We start from the raw sequence: 18,393 nt of genomic DNA on the forward strand, positions 1-18,393 counted from the left end.
GACATCCAGCACTTCTTCCTCTGTAATATGGACATTTTGCAGGATGTCACCATCTATTTTCCTACAGTCTATATCTTCCATATCCTTTTCCACAGTAAATACTGATGCAAAATACTCATTTAGTATCTCCCCCATCTCCTGCGGCTCCACACACGCCTTGCTGATCTTTGAGGGGCCCTATTCTCTCCCTAGTTACCATTTTGTCTAATGTATTTGTAAAATCCTTTTGGATTCTCCTTAACTGTATTTGCCAAAGCTATCTCATGTCCCCTTTTTGCAAAAGTCAGAAACAGGAAAGGAGCAGTCACTTTATTGGGAGTTTTTCACAGACCCCCAGTAGCAACAGAGATGCGGAGGAATGGATTGGGAGGCAGATTTTGGAAAGGTATGGAAGTAACAGGGTTATTGTCATAGGTGACTTCAACTTTCCTAATATTTATTGGAACCTTCTTAGCTCAAATAGTTTGGATGGAACAGTTTTTGTCAGATGTGTCCAGGAAGGGTTCCTGACTCTGCATGGTGGCTCAGTGGTTAGCACTGCTGCCTCACAGCATCGGGGACCTGGGTTCAATTCCAGCCTCAGCTGACTGTCTGTGTGGAGTTTGCACACTCTCTCCATGTCTGCGTGGGTTTCGTCCGAGTGCTCTGAAATCCTCCCACAGTCTAAAGATGTGCAGGTTAGGTGAATTGGCCAAGCTAAATTGCTCATAGTGTTCAGGGATGTGTAGGATGCATTAGTTAGGGTAAATGTGGAGTAATAGGGTAGGGGAATGTGTCTGGGTGGGTTACTCTTCAGAGCATCAGTGTGGACTTGTTGGGGCGAAGGGCCTGGTTTGCACACTGAAGGGATTCTGTGATTCAATTCATAGATAGGCCAACTACAGGGGAGGACATATTGGATTTGGTGCTTGGTAACGAAACAGGCCAGGTGTCAGATCTCTTTGTGGGAGAGCATTTCGCTGATAGCGATCACAACTCCCTGACCTTTACTATAGTCATGGAGAGGAGAAAGTGAGGACTGCAGATGCTGGAGATCAGAGCTGAAAATGTGTTGCTGGAAAAGCGCAGCAGGTCAGGCAGCATCCAAGGAACAGCAGAATCGACGTTTCGGGCATAAGCCCTTCTTCAGGAATGAGGAAAGTGTGTCCAGCAGGTTAGGATAAAAGGTAGGGAGGAGGGACTTGGGGGAGGGGCGTTGGAATTGCAATAGGTGGAGGGAGGTTACGGTGAAGGTGATAGGCCGGAGAGGTCAGGAAGATGATTGCAGGTTAGGAAGGCGGTGCTGAGTTCGAGGGATTTGACTGAGACAAGGTGGGGGAAGTGTTGAGCCACGGGGTGGTTGGGTTGGTTGGTCCGGGTGTCCCAGAGGTGTTCTCTGAAACGTTCCGCAAGTAGGCGGCCTGTCTCCCCACATTACCACACCCTACTGCCTCCCCTTCAATCTTCCTTCAATTCTCATTTAATTTGTAAGTCAACATTCATAAATTCTGAAATGCACTCATGAAGTAACTGTTGGGAGTACTTTGGGGCCTTTGAATCTCTGAAATGAACAAGACTCGATGAAGCAAGGCAATCTTGACTACAACTGAAAAATGTGTTGCTGGAAAAGCACAGCAGGTCAGGCAGCATCCAAAGAGAGGGAGAATCGACGTTTCGGGCATAAACCCATCTTCAGCTTGTATGCCCAAAACATCGATTCTCCCGCTCCTTGGATGCTGCCTGACCTGCTGCGCTTTTCCAGCAACACATTTTTCAGCTCTGATCTCTGGCATCTGCAGTCCTCACTTTCTCCTAATCTTGACTACAACCTCGTTTGCCCATTTCCCCAAGGTGCTCTGTCCTACAATTGCAGCCAATGCATTACAGCTGCTATAACTCACACTAAAATGAAGCCTCCTAAGACATGACTACTGAGATTGATGATGGGTGTTCAGTTTCATTACAAAGGATGTCAGGGCTAAGGTATGCCTTTACTAACACATGTGTAATCTCTTGTTTGTCTCACTGATTCAACTTGGGGAAAAATGGTCAAGGTAAGGCCTGGTGAACAAACAGGCACTGCAAAGAACACAGGGAACATTTTGTCTCCATCCAACACGTATCCAGATGCAGCTACTAGTTGCATCTGGAGGAAGATGCTCTATGAAATGATCAAGCATGGAGGCAGAGAGTTCTGGCATAAACAGTACACACAGGCTCGGGTGCAGCTCTCTGAAAATGGTGGAGACCCAGTGAAGAAGACGATTAAGGATGTCCTGAACCATTGTGTCACACCTTCACAGCTGCTCACAAGGGCTCAACTGCAAACCCATCCTGACGGTCCTGAAGGTGATAGGTCCTCTATTTCTTTGTAAGCAGTTCATTTCATGGAGCAACTGGCTGTGTTGCAGTCCTCCACTCATAAGTGAATCTGGGATATTGCTGCAGCAATCTTTTGCTAGAGAGCACCTATTCATCTCATCCCTTCCTGAAGCAGTCAGTCAAACAGTGAGAACATGTCAGGCCATTGCTGAGCTCTTGGTGATAGATGGTACTATTGATGTACTCAAATTGCTATTATCAACCAATCATGTTTATGAATGGAAATGGATTTCACACTTTGAATATTCAACTATTTGTGACCTGAAGAGTCTCGTTTTGCAGTTCTGTGCTAGATTTCCAGGGAGCTTCCATGGCTTGAGTTTACTGGAGTATTCACAGATGCTATCCTCTTTGTAAGGCTTCCACCAATATAAGATTTATTGGGTCGTGATATTGTCAAAGCCTCGCCCATTGTACATCTAAGAAATCCTCAGATTATTGCAGAATAAAGGCACATTACTGCTCATGTTTCATATAATTCCTACAGTGTGGAAAGAGGCCATTCATTCTGTCAAGTCTGCACTGGCTCTCCAAAGAACATACCAAAGAGACCCAGTCCCCTATCCCATCCCTATATTTAAGATACCTACTCATCCATAAACTATCCTCCGGTTTAATTTAGTACAGCAAATCCACCTAACCTGCTAATCTTTAGACTATAGGAGGAAATTGGAGCACCTGGCCCATGGAGACATGGGGAGAATGAACACATTGAACATAGACAATCACCTGACACTGGAATTGAACCATCTGGATTCCTGTTGTTGTGAGGCAGCAGTGCTAACATTGAGCCACCATGCAATTTTGTATCAGGGCCATTGTGGAACAGATGGTAGGCCTCTTGAAGTTACCAAATGAGGTTCCAATATCTGAATTTGTCAGATGCTGCCTTGCAGGATATCTCTCATCATAGTGTTGTGGTGTGTGGTGCCCTTCACAATCTGAACTGGTTGATGAAGAAGATGTGCAGGAACGAGATAAATGCTCTGCAGATTATGATCTGAGATATGCCAGAAACAGCATCAATGAGAGGAAGATGGAGCAATAGTCTAGAGACTCCTGAAAGAATCTTAAAGACCCCACTTCCAGGATGACTAAACTGAATGGAGACTTTATGTTTGCTGGTCATGATTTAATTTGAACAATTTTCAGGTAGCCCTGCTTGATGTATTACACATTTCCATTGGTTTGATTTGTTGTCATTGTCCTTATTTTATTCAATGAAATGTTCAGTTCTTCTTTCAAGTGTGGATCTGATGTTCTCACCTCTGTGAAAGCTAAAGCCTGTGCAAACCTTGCCCTGGACCAACGTTAGTGATAAAGCAGCTGTGGTACACTTAGCATTTTCATTACATCATGATCCTGGGTTGATAGCAGTGAAATGATGCTTATTGCAAAGATAGATGAGGCATAGTAAGGAGTGGCACTTGCCCTTGGAGAGCACAATAGTTTACCACAGCTGCCTGTCTCTTTTCAGTGAAGCCACAGCACTAACTTTTGCTGTAACCTCTGTCTAAGATGGCCCAAGTACAACAGCTTCCTTATACAATGAGGAGAAAAAGCTTATCTCACCACAATCCTATTCAGCAGTGCCTGCGATGCATTCTTGGTAAACTTTGGTGCCGATTTAGTTTCCAACATCAATTTTTTGATTAGTTGGTGTAACTAACTAATGCTTCTGCACTTGAAATATCTGAAGTGTTGATCTGGACTTTAAATATGAGACCAACAATACTTCAACTACAAGTTCAAAATTCTGCTCCTTTTAACACTTGTTCCAGGTTACAAATGGAAATCTTGTAATCATGAGGACTCCATACTATCTCCATTACATATGCTAACAGAAGAAATACAAATCTATAATAATGCAGATTTATCTACTTTAGTGGCATTACCTACGGTGCAGCCATGATGTTTATATGTTTTTTCTTTTAACAGGATGTCTGACACTCCTGTTCTTTTTTTTTCTTTTTCTTTCCACACTACCACCTAACTGCGGTAGTGCTTATTTTTTCCCCAGCACCCATGTTGTGTGTGTGCAGGGGTGAGACACAGTGAAAGACACAAGGTGCATGAATTTTTATTCAAATTTCCACCACCATGAAAAAAGGAAACACCCAAATGGCCAGTAGATGGGGAAAAATACACTCCACTCCCTGTGGCGCCCACCTCTCCCTGAACAACTCCAGGGTGTCGGTGGACACCGCCTGCTCCTTTTCTAGAGACACCTGGGCTCTAACGTAACCGCCGAAAAGGGGCAGGCAGTCGGCCCTAACGACCCCCTCCATGGCCCGCTGCCTGGACCTATTTATGGCCAGTTTGGCCAGGCCCAGAAGCAGACCCACGAGGAGGTCTTCAGACCTGCCCTCCCTCCTCCGTACTGGCTGGCCATGATGTTTATACTTTTCTTTTTTTTTTCTTTCTTTTTTTTTATGGTGTGTGTGTGCAGGTGGGAGACACAGTGGAAGACACAAAGTGCACCAATCTTTATTCAATTTCCACCACCAGGAAGATAGGAAAACACCCGGGTGGCCAGTGACAAGCACTGCCCTTCACATCAAAGGGCAAGCACACCTGTTTTTTTTTTATTTAACCGCCACACTACCACCTAAGTGCGGTAGTGCTTATTTTATCCCCAGAACCCATGGTGTGTGTGTGCAGGTGTGAGACACAGTGAAAGACACAAAGTGAATCTCGAAGTGCAGCCAAAAACAGAGGAGAAGGTTTTTAAGGAAATCAAAAAGGGAGTGCAAACACCCACACCCAATATATACATGGTCCACGGACTCCACAGCGCCACAGAACAAGCAGTTGGGCTGGGAGTCCGTGAACCACCGCAATCTGCGGTTGCAGGGGAGCCATGATGTTTATATTCTGCAATTGTCAATTTGCTGATACTAATGGAACCAATCTAAGAATGATGCCTCTGATACTCTTTGCAGCTAAGACAAAATGTCCAAAGATAGAATGAGACAACAAGACCTTAGTGTCCCCGAGTTTCTCAGAAATAAATCGTACTGAAGCAATGAAATTCATTGAATTGACTGCTCTGATATTAACTCAATAGCAGCATTATTTGTTAACTGAAAGCAGACAGAAGATCAATGACCATGTAGTTCTGAATGTAAAGAATGAGGAAGAGGAATAAGGTGACATGAAGAAATAGTGCACAGCCAAGAAAGTAGATTTTGAACTGCTGAAAATGGTGGGTAGATTTCCATGTTCGTTCACAAGGTTTTCTGTCATCACTTTTGATGCCATTTTCCTGGATTTTCATGGACCATACAGAAATGTTATGGCACCTAGGTCATTTCTACATACAGCTTGTTATCATTGGTTTTGCTTATAGGCGGTCACACACTGCAGCATGAAGAAACATCTATTCCCTGTTTCCAACAACTCTGCCACTTTTCCATCTTCTACCTGGCGCTGCTACTATCTCTCTTCAGCAAAACACAAAATATATTGAAGCTACAGTAAAGAAATAAAACATTTCTTATTTATTAAATATTATTCAAAATGCTAGATGTGATGCATGGATCCTTTTGGTTCCATGCAACATGTATGTATTCTGTACACTAACTTCAGATTTTCTTTGGTGCTTACTGAGTGATGGAAGCTGTTGTTGGAGGCTGTGGACTTGTTGAGATAGTTATGGTCTTAACTTGCTTGCTACTAAATCACGTAGACATCTCTATCAAAGCTGCAGCAATGGTTGAGAATGCAGTGCCTGCACTCTGTTGGACACGTTCTTAGTCTTTAGAGGGACTTGGATGGAGAATATGTAGATGTCTTGAAAAGATATCACCATTCTCGAACCATTCCTATGCCACTTCCCCAAAGCTGCAGTATCCTGGCTGGATGCCCAGTAAACTGAATGAGGGCAGCCAGCACAGACATGTTCTTTCTTTAAACAATGTGTAAGTTCAGTGGCTGAACCCTCAGGGAAATAAGCTGCAATACATACACAAAGATCTATAAAGTTCAAGCAAGGGTTTTGCTTAAAAATATTAAGCTTCTTGCAATATATGAAATCAATTGTCATGTCACTTTGATTGTTTTGTTATAAGATTTTAAAAAAACATACAGCCTGGGTAGGAAGAACTGCCTCTTTAAATTGAGATCCATATCCCCCGCCCCTAAAGGCAGCTGCTTCCTCTGTTATTTCCTTTTATTTATTTGGCGTAAAAACATTTGTAGAAAGATTAGGAAATCTCAAGAGATTGCCGGGGACAAAAGATTATTTTCTATTGAAAACAATTTGAATGTTATCCATAATGTGATATAATTGGCTGCCAGGTTTGTTCATTGACAGCTTTTACACGTGGGACTTAATAACTGAGAAAGTGTTTATTATAAACCTCTTCCAAAGAACTTCCCAATTTAACTAGTACCTCATTTACAGACTTGATGGGCTAAGTTGTATTCTTTATTATTCTATGATTTTATAAGGATTGGTCCCAGGATGAAAAGGGCAAATGTTTTCAGTCTTTCTTCGTCACTCTGAGTATTAGCACCTGCTCACCCACTGTGACCTCAGCAGAAAATCGATAGAAACCTCTAAATAATGACATAAACACCTGACAATTATGCATCTGCAATGATTTAAGCAATGACTTAAGTTCCCTGAAAGTGGAGTCACAATAGTTAGCATAGTGAAGGAGACGTTTGGTATGTTTTCCTTTATTGATCATAGTATTGAGTATAGGAGTTGGGAGGTCATGTTGCGGCTGTACAGGACATTGGTTAGACCACTGTTGGAATATTTTGAGCAATTCTGATCTCCCTCCTATAGGAAGGATGTTGTCAAACTTGAAAGGGTTCAGAAAAGATTTACAAGGATGTTGCCAGGGTTGGAAGATTTAAACTATAGGGAGAGGTTGAATAGGCTAGGGCTGTTTTCCCTGGAGCATCGGAGGCTGAGGGGTGACCTTTTCGAGGTTTATAAAATCATGAGAGGCATGGATAGGATAAATAGATAAGGTCTTTTCCCTGGGTTGAGGGAGTCCACAATTAGAGGGCATAGGTTTGGGGTGAGAGGGGCAAGATTTAAAAGGGACCTAAGGTGCAACTTTTTCATGCAGAGGGTGGTGCGTGTATGGAATGAGCTGCCAGAGGAAGTGGTGGAGGTGAGTACAATTATAACATTTAAAAGGCATTTGAATGGGTAAATGAATAGGAAGTGTTTAGAGGGATATAAACAAAATACTGACAAATGGGACTAGATTAATTTAGGATATCTGGTCAACATGGCCAAGTTGGACCGAGGGGTTTGTTTCCATTTTGTACATCTCTATGGCTCTATCAGGAGTAGAGATTGAAGGCTTTTCTGGAACAGTAATAGCGCCCGTATTTTTGAGCCCGAAGGGTGGGCTTCAAGTCCGACCTCCACCACAGGTTAGTTAGAAGTATACAGGAGTGGACATTTAGCCCTTTGAGTAGTTCCACAACTCATCAAGATCATGGCTTTTCTCGCCACAGCTACAGCAGGAAATGAGAACTTTTCCAATTTTCTACCTGTTGGCATTAGTCTTGTGAAGTTTATCTCCAGTGGTACCTGAATGTTTCTTCAAATGAGGCTGAGCAGGTTTGGTGTACATTAGGAGAAAAATGGTGAAGGCTGTTATTAGCCTGGGGATGTCCTGCACAGTTCATTTGTCCTTAGCATGGCAAATAATGGGAAATTAGCATCTTGCTCCTTTGGTCAGGCACCTGTCATGTCAGGTGGGATGGTGCAAAGCAGAGATATCCTCTTCCTCTAGGACCAGCGGAGTAGGCTATGACATAGACCCTGTAGTATAGGTCAGTGCAACCTCAGCGATCTGGTGGAACCCCATCCCCTACCAGAAAGAAGAAAGTTAATGACATTCTCCACTATATCAGGGGAAGAATCTCCATTTTCTTTCTGAAACTTCATACTTAAGTACCTTTGCTACTCCGCAAACCTCCCAGCAAGACTCATGCTTTACCACTAATTTTGCATGCAATTTAATCTAATCTAAAAATCTAACCACTCCTCACTCAATTTTACACACATCAACACAGTACCCCACCCCCTCCCCACATACCACTAACTCTGGATGGTCTCTGAGCTGCCTGCTCATACACCCAAGACATACCACCTTCTTTATTGACCTGAACCGACATTTAAAGCTGTGCTGTCCACTTTCACTTCATTCAATTGCTCCCTTTCTCTCATTTTAAGAGAAAACAGATGACAACAAGGCAGTATTATGCTTGGCTAGGGTACTATGATGGAAATCAGGCCCTACTATTCTCAGAGTCATCACAACAGTTAAAGGTTTTATCAGAGTACGCAGAATTTCCCAATTTATCTACCTTTTAGACCCAGGATTGACATAACACATGCACCAGAATTGCTACTTATTCCACATAAATAGATTTTAACTCAGGGCGAGCTTGCCAATTTGATTCATAATTGACTTAATAGTAGGAGACAGAGGGTAGTGGTTGAGAGTTCCTCTTTGGACTGGAGCCCTGTGACCAGTGATGTTCCACAGGGTTTGGTTCTGAGTCCTCTTTTGTTTGTCATTTATATAAATGATTTGGATGAGAAGATAGAAGGCATGGTTAGTAAATTTGCCAATGACACCAAACTTAGTGGTATAGAAGGTTTTCTAAGATTACAAAGAAATCTTGATCAATTAGGTCAATGAGCTGAAGAGTGGTAGATGGAATTTAATTTGGATAAATGCGAGGCATTCTATTTTGGTACAACAAACAGGGTAGGACTTATACAAATTAATGGTAAGGTATTAAGGAGTGTTGTAGAACAAAGAGACCTAGAGGTTCAGGTACATAATTCTTTGTTTGAGTCACATTTCGACAGGGTGGTTAAAAAGGTGTTTAGCATGCTTGCCTTTGTTGCTCAGTTCTTTGAGTATAGGAGTTGGGAAGTCGTGCTGAGGTTGTACAGGACATTGGTGATGCCTTTTCTGGAATACTGTATCCAATTCTGGTTGCCAAGTTATAGGAAGGATATTATTAAGCAGGAGACAGTTCAGAAGAGATTTACTAGGATGTTGCTGGGTATGGAAGGTTTGAGTTATAAAGAAGGCAATTTTTGACATATAGAGTGGTTCCTGAGTGGAATGAACTTCCAGAAAAAGTGCTGGATGTAGGTACAATTACAACATTTAAAAGGCATTCCATTAATTACATGAATAAAAAAATGTTTGGAGGGATATGGGAAAAGTGCAGGCAAGTGAGATTAGTTTAGTTTGGGATTATGGTTGGCTTGAACTGGTTGGACTGAAGGATCTGTTTCCATCTGTATGACTTCATGACTCTATGTGCAGAGAAGATTTGTTAGAATCAAACCAGGGATAGAAGGATTTGAAAAAATTGGGATGGTCTCCTTAGAGCAGAGACGGTTATGAGGAGATTTAATAGACGTGCTCAAATTTGTGCAGCAGTTAAAGAGGAATTACTTCCAGATGTTCAAATTTGTGAAGTAAATAAGGAGGAACAATTTCTCGTGACAGAAGAAATAACCAAGGTATACAAATTTAAAGTGACTGTTGTCACGTTCTTCTATTTTTCACAAATGTAGTGAATCATTCAGCTTTATATAAACAGGATAGAAATATTAAACTTATTGAGAAACATCTCAAAGACTTCCCTCCATATATTTTAAAATGACAGCTTATGTTTAATCCATAGATCAGGAAATAATGAGTAGAGCGCTGGTGCACAAAGACAATTCAATAAGGAAGCAACTCCTGAACAATTATCATTTTGAATTGCATAACAATAGTTCTCTCTGCCAGGTGGCTAAACTAAGTGTTGAGAGTATGGAAAAGCAGAGCAGGTCAGGCAGCATCCGAGGAGCAGGAGAGTCGACGTTTCGGGCAACAGCCTTTATTCTTGATGAAGGGCTTTTGCTCCTGCTCCTTGGATGCTGCCTGACCTGCTGTGCTTTTCTAGCACCACTCACTCGACTCTAATCCCCAGCATCTGCAGTCCTCACTTTCACCTAGCTAAACTAAGTGGTCAACGTTTGAAATTTCAGTGAGTTAGTTAATTAATTGATTTTGATTCCAGGCTTCCTGACCAGTTAAACAACATAAACAGGATCATTTGCTCATTCAATCAATCATTCAATCAAAGAGCCATGTACAGAGGCAAAGAGTATTACTGCAGTAAAAAAGGCCTTTCAACCCTGTCAGCTGGTCATCAAAAACCTAACTAAACCTAGTTATGTAGAAATATAGGAATAGCAGTAGGCCATTCAGCCTTTGTGCCTTTTCCCCCATTCAATGAGATCATGGCTGATCTGTGGCCTAAATTCATATACCTGCTTTTGACTCATAGCCCTTAATAACTTTGCCTAACATAAATGTAATATTTTTAGGTTTAAAATTAACAACTGATCCTAAATCTACTATTGTTTGTGGAAGAGAATTCCAAATATTTACCAGCCTTTGTGTGTAGAAGTGTTTCTAACATCTCTCTTGAATGGTCTGGCCCTAAAAGTCAGACTAAGCGTCCTAGTTCTAGAATCTCCAACCAGTGGAAATAGTTTACTGAGCCTGTTGTTCCTTGTTAATATCTTGAAGATTTCAATCAAACCACTCCTTAACCTTCTAAATTCTAGAGAAAACATATCTTATTTGATTGTGATATCTTCTCTTAAATTAAACCTTGCGGTTCAGGAATCATTCTTGTAAACCTACACTGTACTCCCTCCAAAGCCAAAATGACCTTCCTCAGGTGTGATATCCAAATCTGCTCACAATACAACTGCAGTCTAATCATGGTGTTGTATAACTGCAGCATAATATCTGCATCCTTGTGTTCCAGTCCTCTAGATATTAAGGCCAGCATTCCATTAGCTTTCTTGATTATTTTTTGCAGTTTTTCTTGATATTTTAAAGATCAATGCACTGAACCCCCAAGTGTCTTTGGATATCCACTGTATTTAACTTCATACTGTCATAAATTACCTTGATATATACTCTTTTAAATCCAAATGAATAACCTCACATTTGCTTCTTTGAACTCCACCTGCCACAGTTTTTCATATTCATTTAATGAATATCCCCTTGTAATTTTATGTTATCGTCTACACAGTCTATAATGCTACCTAACATTATGCCATCAACAAATGTGAATATAAGACTTTCTATATCATTAATAAATAATATGAATAATTGAGGTCTGAGCACAGATTCTTGTGTGACACCACTGGTCACATCATGCCAATTAGAGTAACTGCACATTATCCCTATTTTCTGTCACCTACCCCTTGTGGACAAGTGACCATAGGCCCAAAGTTGGACATTCTAAATTGATCCACATTCTGGACAAATCAGACTTGGTAGAAAATTGGCCAAACTAAATTAAATAGCAGTCAGCACCTATTGGCGACAGAGAGGTCAATGAGTCACAGAAGTTCATTAGAACCAGTTCCAACTAGTCCAAGGGTTGTACATAGAAGAATTGTTCAGACATTCTGGCACCTTGATTTTGAAGTCAGTGTTTGAGGACATGCACTTTACATGTCCCCAGCATGGCAACAGTGAGGGGTGTTGGTGTGACTCTCTTGGATGTTTTGAACCCTGCTCATGACCAAACACCACTGGCCAAAGGCCACAGAATATATAGGAAGGTCCAGGGTGAGGTGTGATAAAAACACAAACCTGGAAGCTATCTCCTCAGCGAAAACTTGTACCAAGCTTTGCCGCAACCTGAGAAGACCCAGGAGAAGATTGGACTTGACTTGTGAGACTCACCTTCACAGAAGAGAGCCAGCTCCTCATCAGAGAAGAAAGAATTATAACTGCCCAGCTCAAAAAGTATGGATCATTACTTATCTCTATCAGATGTATAGAGCTAGATAGAGTAAATAGTGTGGAATTTTATGAGATACTCGAATGGTATTTTGAACAAGAAATATTTTAAAAATAAAATCAAGTTGAACTGCAATCCGAATTCTATGTCTTTTCTTCTGCCTCACTAACAAGGTAACTTGGGTAAAGTGTTTTTAATACATACACTGGTTCAAATGCCCAAAGCATGGACAACACATTCAATCAATTTCTTAGTGATGTTAGTAATTTGTCCTCAATTCCATGGGCTTTTACCTTAGTCAACAGTCCCTTATTTTGGACTTGATGAAATGTCTTCTAAACATCCATATAAACAACATCCATAGACATTTCCCACTACCTTAGTTACCTTTTCAAAAACATTCAATGAGGTTTGACAGGCATGACCTATTAGTCATGAATCCATGCTGGCAGTTCCTGAGTAACTGCAAATTTTCAAGATGTGCAGTTACCCAATCCTTGATTATAGACTCCAACAATTTCACACCACAAATGTTAGGCTAACTGGTCTCTAATTCCCTGGCATTCAATTTTTTTGCCCTTCTTAGAAAGTGGAGTGACATGTGCAATTTTCCAATCCAGAGAGACAACTCCTGTATCTAGGAAGCTCTGAAGGATTTTAGTTAGAGCATCTACAGTGTGCTCATAAAGTTCCTTTAATACTCTCCAATGGAAACTGGTAATTCCTCACTCTTTAATTCCATTAATTTGCTCATTATCCATTTTTACATACATTAATTTTATTCAATCCCTCTCCTCAATCCCTTATTAATTTCTTCAGGACTTCTGACATCTTCCTTTTCTATTGTAAATGCTGAGGCAAAGTAATTATTCCACAAGTGGGCGGCACGGTGGCACAGTAGTTAGCACTGCTACCTCACAACACCAGAGACCCGGGTTCAATTCCCGCCTCAGGCAACTGTCTGTGTAGAGTTTGCACATTCTCCCCATGTCTGTGTGGGTTTCCTCCGGGTGCTCTAGTTTCCTCCCACAGTCCAACAAAAATGTGCAAGTTAGGTGAATTGGCCATGCTAAATTGCCCATTGTGTTAGGTGAAGGGGTAAATGTAGGGGAATAGGTCTGGGTGGGTTGCTCTTCGGAGTGTCGGTTTGGACTTGTTGGGCCAAAGAGCCTGTTTCCACACTGTAAATTATGTAATCTAATCCTCAAGTCATTCCCCATTGAATCTTTAGTGAATCAACATTGCTTCTGACCATCTGCTTTCCCTTTAGAGTCAGAGAAATGTACAGCATGGAAACAGACTCTTTGGTCTAACTTATTCATGCCGACCAGGTATCCTAAGCTAATCTAGACCCATGTGCCAGCACTTGACCCACATCCCTCTAAACCCTTCCTATTAATGTGCCCATCCAAATGTAGTTTAAACGTTGTAACTGTACCGGCCTCCACCACTTTCTCTAGCAGCTCATTCCATACACAAAACTATGCGCAATTTGCACAATTGTGGCCTAAGTGTGTCTCATACAGTTCGATCAAAACCTCCCTGCTTTTTTATTCAAAGCCTTAGCTAATGAAGACAAGTTTCAATATGCCTACTTAACCACCCTATCCATCTGTCTTATTGCAATCAAGGGTCTGTCGACATGCACAACACAGTCCCTCTGATTCTGTATACTTCCCAGAGTTTTAGCGTTCATTGCGTACTCCTTTGCCTCATTAGTCGTCCCAAAATGCATTACTTCACATTTATCAGGATTAAACTCCTGGAACAAACACATTAAAATAAACTATACTATTTACTTTTTAAAATAAATACCAAACCCTATAGAAGATCAAAACACGAGGATCATGGTGAAAGTAAATGACATTGTCCCCCAGGTTGGTTCAGGTAAGCAAAACAAACTGGTCACAGTGCTTACAAGTGTACCGGCCTCCACCAGTGCTTACATCTTACCATCTAGGGTAATACATAGAACATAGAACATTACAGTGCTGTACAGGCCTTTCAGCCCTTTACGTTGCGCCAACCTGTGGAACCAATTAAAGTCCATCTATCCAACACTATTCCATTTAAATCCATATGTTTGTCCAATGATCATTTAAATGCCCTTAAAGTTGGCGAGTCTACTAGTGTTGCATGCAGGGCGTTCCAAGCCCCTATTACTCTCTGAGTAAAGAAACTACCTCTGACATCTGTCCTACATCTACTGTCCCTCAATTTAAAGCTATGTCCCCACATGCTAGCCATCATAATTTGAGGAAAAAGGCTCTCACAGTCCACCCTATCTAACCCTCTGATTATCTGATATGTCTCAAGTAAGTCACGTCTCAACGTTGTCCTCTCTAACAAAAACAGCCTCAAACCCTTCAGCCTTTCCTCATAAGATGTTCCCTCCATACCAGGCAACATCCTAGCAAATCTCTTCTGAACCCTTTCCAAAGCTTTCACATCCTTCCTATCATACTATGACCAGAAATGTACGCAATACTACAAGTGTGACCGCAACAGAGTTCTGTATGGATGCAGCATGACCTCATGACTCCGAACTCAATCCCTCTACTAATAAAAGCTAACACACCGTATGCCTTCATAACAACCCTATCAACCTGGGTGGCAATTTTCAGGGATCCATCTCCATGGATACCAAGATCTCTCTGCTCATCTGCACTACCAAGAATCTTAGCATTAGCCCAGTACTCTTCATTCATGTTGCTCCTTCCAAAGTGAATCACCTCGCACCTTTCCGCAGTAAACTCCATTTGTCACCTCTCAGTCCAGCTCTGCAGCTTATCTATGTCACTCAGTAACCCACAACATCCTTTGGCATTATTCACAACTCTTAATGTCATCTGCAAATTTACTAACCCATCCTTCTTTGCCCTTATCCAGGGCATTTGTAAAAATGACAAACAGCAGTGGCCTGAAAACAGAACCTTGTGGTACACCACCAGTAATTGAACCCCAGGATGACCATTTCCCATCAATCATCACCTCCTGTCTTCTTTCAGCAAGCCAATTTCTGATCCAAACCGTTAAATCATTCTCAATCTCATGCCTCTATATTTAATGCAATAACCTACTGTGGGGAACCTTATCAAATGCCTTACTGAAATCCATATACACCATGTCAACCACTTTACCCTCAACCACTTGTTTGGTCACCTTCTCAAAGAACTCAATAAGGTTTGTGAGGCATGACCTAACCTTCACAAAATCATATTGACTATCCCTAATCACCTTAATCCTTACTAGATGATTATAAATCCTATGTCTTATAACCTTTTCCAACACTTTACCCACAACTGCAGGTGCAGGTTAGGTGAATTGGCCATGCTAATTGCCCATAGTGTTAGGAGCATTAGTCAAGGGTAAAGGTAGGGGAGTGGGTCTGGGTGGATTGCTCTTCAATAACCTTTTCCAACACTTTACCCACAACTGAAGTAAGGCTCACTAGTCTATAGTTACAAAGGTTGTCTCTCCTCCCCTTCTTGAACAAGGAAACAACATTTGCTATCCTCCAGTCTTCTGACACTATTCCTGTAGACAATGACGACCATAAAGATCAAAGCCAAAGGCTCTGCAATCTCCTCCCTGGCTTCCCAAAGAATCTTAGGATAAATCCCATCCGGCCCAGGGGACTTATCTGTTTTCACATTTTTCAGAATTGCTAACACCACCTCCTTGTGAACCTCTGATGAAGGGCTTTTGCCCGAAACGTCGATTTCGCTGCTCCTTGGATGCTGCCTGAACTGCTGTGCTCTTCCAGCACCACTAATCCAGAATCTGGTTTCCAGCATCTGCAGTCATTGTTTTTACCTCAATCTCATCTAGTCTAGTAGCCTGTATCTCAGTATTCTCCTCAACAACATTGTCTTTTTCTAGTGTGAATACTGACAAAAAATATTTTTTTACAACTTCTCCATCTCCTCTGATTCCATGCACAGCTTCCCACTACCGTCATTGATTGGCCTTAATCTTACTCAATCATTCTTTTATTTCTGATAAACCAATAGAAAGCTTCAGGATTTTCCTTTATCCTATCTGCCAATGACTTCTCATGTCCCCTCCAGACTCTTCTTAGCTCTCTCTTTAGGTCTTTCCTGGCTAAGTTGTAACTCACAAGTGCCCGAACTGAGTCTTCATGTCTCATCCTAACATAGTCTCCTTTTCCTCCTGATAAGAGCTTCAACTTCTTTAGTAAACCACAGCTCCCTCACTTGACCACTTCCTCCCTGCCTGGTAGGTACATACTTATGGACATGCAGCAGCTGTTCTTTGAATAAGCTCCATATTGCAATTGTGCCCATCCCTTGCAGTTTCCTTCCCCTTCCAAAGTCTTGCCTAATTGTATCATAGTTACCTTTCCCTCAGCTATAACTCTTGCCCTGTTGTATATACCTATCCCTTTCCATCACTAAAGTAAACATAACTGAATTATGGTCACTATCACCAAAGTGCTCACCTACCTCCACATCTAACACCTGGCCAGGTTCATTACCAAATCCAATGCGGCCTCACCCCTTGTTGGCTTTCTACATACTGTGTCAGGAAACCTTCCTGCACACATTGGAGAAAAACTGACCTACCTAAAGTACTTGAACAATAGATTCCCAGTCAATATTTGGAAAATTAAAGTCCCAGTACAACTACCCTGTCACTCTCGCTCCAATTGAGAATTATCTTTGCTATCCTTTCCTCTACATCTCTGGAACTATTTGGAGGCCTATAGAAAACTCCCAACAGGGTGACCTCGCTTTTCCTGTTTCTCACCTCAGCCCATACTACCTCAGGAGACGAGTCCTCAAACATCCTTTCTGCCACTGTTCTTGATTAACAATGCCACACCTTCCCCTCTTTTATCATCTTCTCTGTACTTACTGAAACATCTAAATTCTAGAACCTGCAACAACACTTTCTGTCCCTGTTCTATCCATATCTCCGAAATGGCCACAACATCGAGATCCCAGATGCTAACCCATGCTGCAAGTTCATTCAACCTATTCTGAATGCTCATATTGAATAGATACACTTCCAACCAACTTTATGCTTGCTGGTGCCGTCTTGTGACCTTGAAACCTTGATCTCAATACTCTGAACTTCCTGTATACTGGAACTACAATTTAGGTTCCCATCCCCCTGCTGAATTAGTTTAAACCTTCCCAAATATTCCCTCCCCCCGCCCCCCCGAGAATATTGGAACACCTCTGCTTCAGGTGAAAACCATTCTGTTTATAGAGGTTCCACCTATCCGAGAAAGAGCCCCAATTATCCAAGGATCCAAAACTCTCCCTCCTGCACCATCTCGGTAGCAATATGTTCAATTCCTCTCTCTCCTCCTATTTCTCGTCTCGCTACAAAGATGTCATCCACATATCTGACCCAGAGTTTGGGTTGAATTGGCGGTAAGACTGCTTGTTATAATCTTTGCATTACAGCTTCTGCTGAGTCCAGAGATGGGTGAGCCCATGGGTGTGCTGTTGATTTGGCACGGGCATGGGCAATAAACGAGAGGTAATGCCTCTGTTTGTTCTAGTGCTAAGTTTCCAAAAAAATGGTACCAAAAGAGGGAGTTTGACCCCACCCCACAGCTCACCAATAGGATAAACAACACACTGAGGAATCTACAAAAAAAGGACAGATAACCAGGTTTGACCTACAGGGAATGAAACTTGAAAGCGACAACACCCCCAGATTCTTTGGACTACCTAAAGTGCACAAACCAGACATCCCACTCAGACATCGTATCACTACCAGGGACACCATCACACAAACTGGCTAAAGAGCTACAGCAGAAACTGAAACACCTGATCAGCAGATCCAGACACTGTATACAGTCAACGCAGGAATTCTTGGATATCATCAGAAATATACACATAGACCAGGAATTCTTGGATATCATCAGAAATATACACATAGACATGGTCTCATTCGATGTAATGGCACTGTTCACCTCTATCGACAAAAACCTAGCCAGAGAAACAATAGCCAACCTGGACATACAGAACAGACAAGAAGACGGTGAACCTATCAACAAAGCCGGCATACTCAAACTACTGGACCTGTGCCTCACAACACACTTCACATTCAACAATCAAATATATGAACAAATCAACAGCACACCCATGGGCTCACCCATCTCTGGACTCAGCAGAAGCTGTAATGCAAAGATTATAACAAGCAGTCTTACCGCCAATTCAACCCAAACTCTGGGTCAGATAT

The sequence above is a fragment of the Chiloscyllium plagiosum genome, chromosome 3, assembly GCF_004010195.1.
Source record: "Chiloscyllium plagiosum isolate BGI_BamShark_2017 chromosome 3, ASM401019v2, whole genome shotgun sequence".
NCBI classification, from domain to species: Eukaryota; Metazoa; Chordata; class Chondrichthyes; order Orectolobiformes; family Hemiscylliidae; genus Chiloscyllium; species Chiloscyllium plagiosum.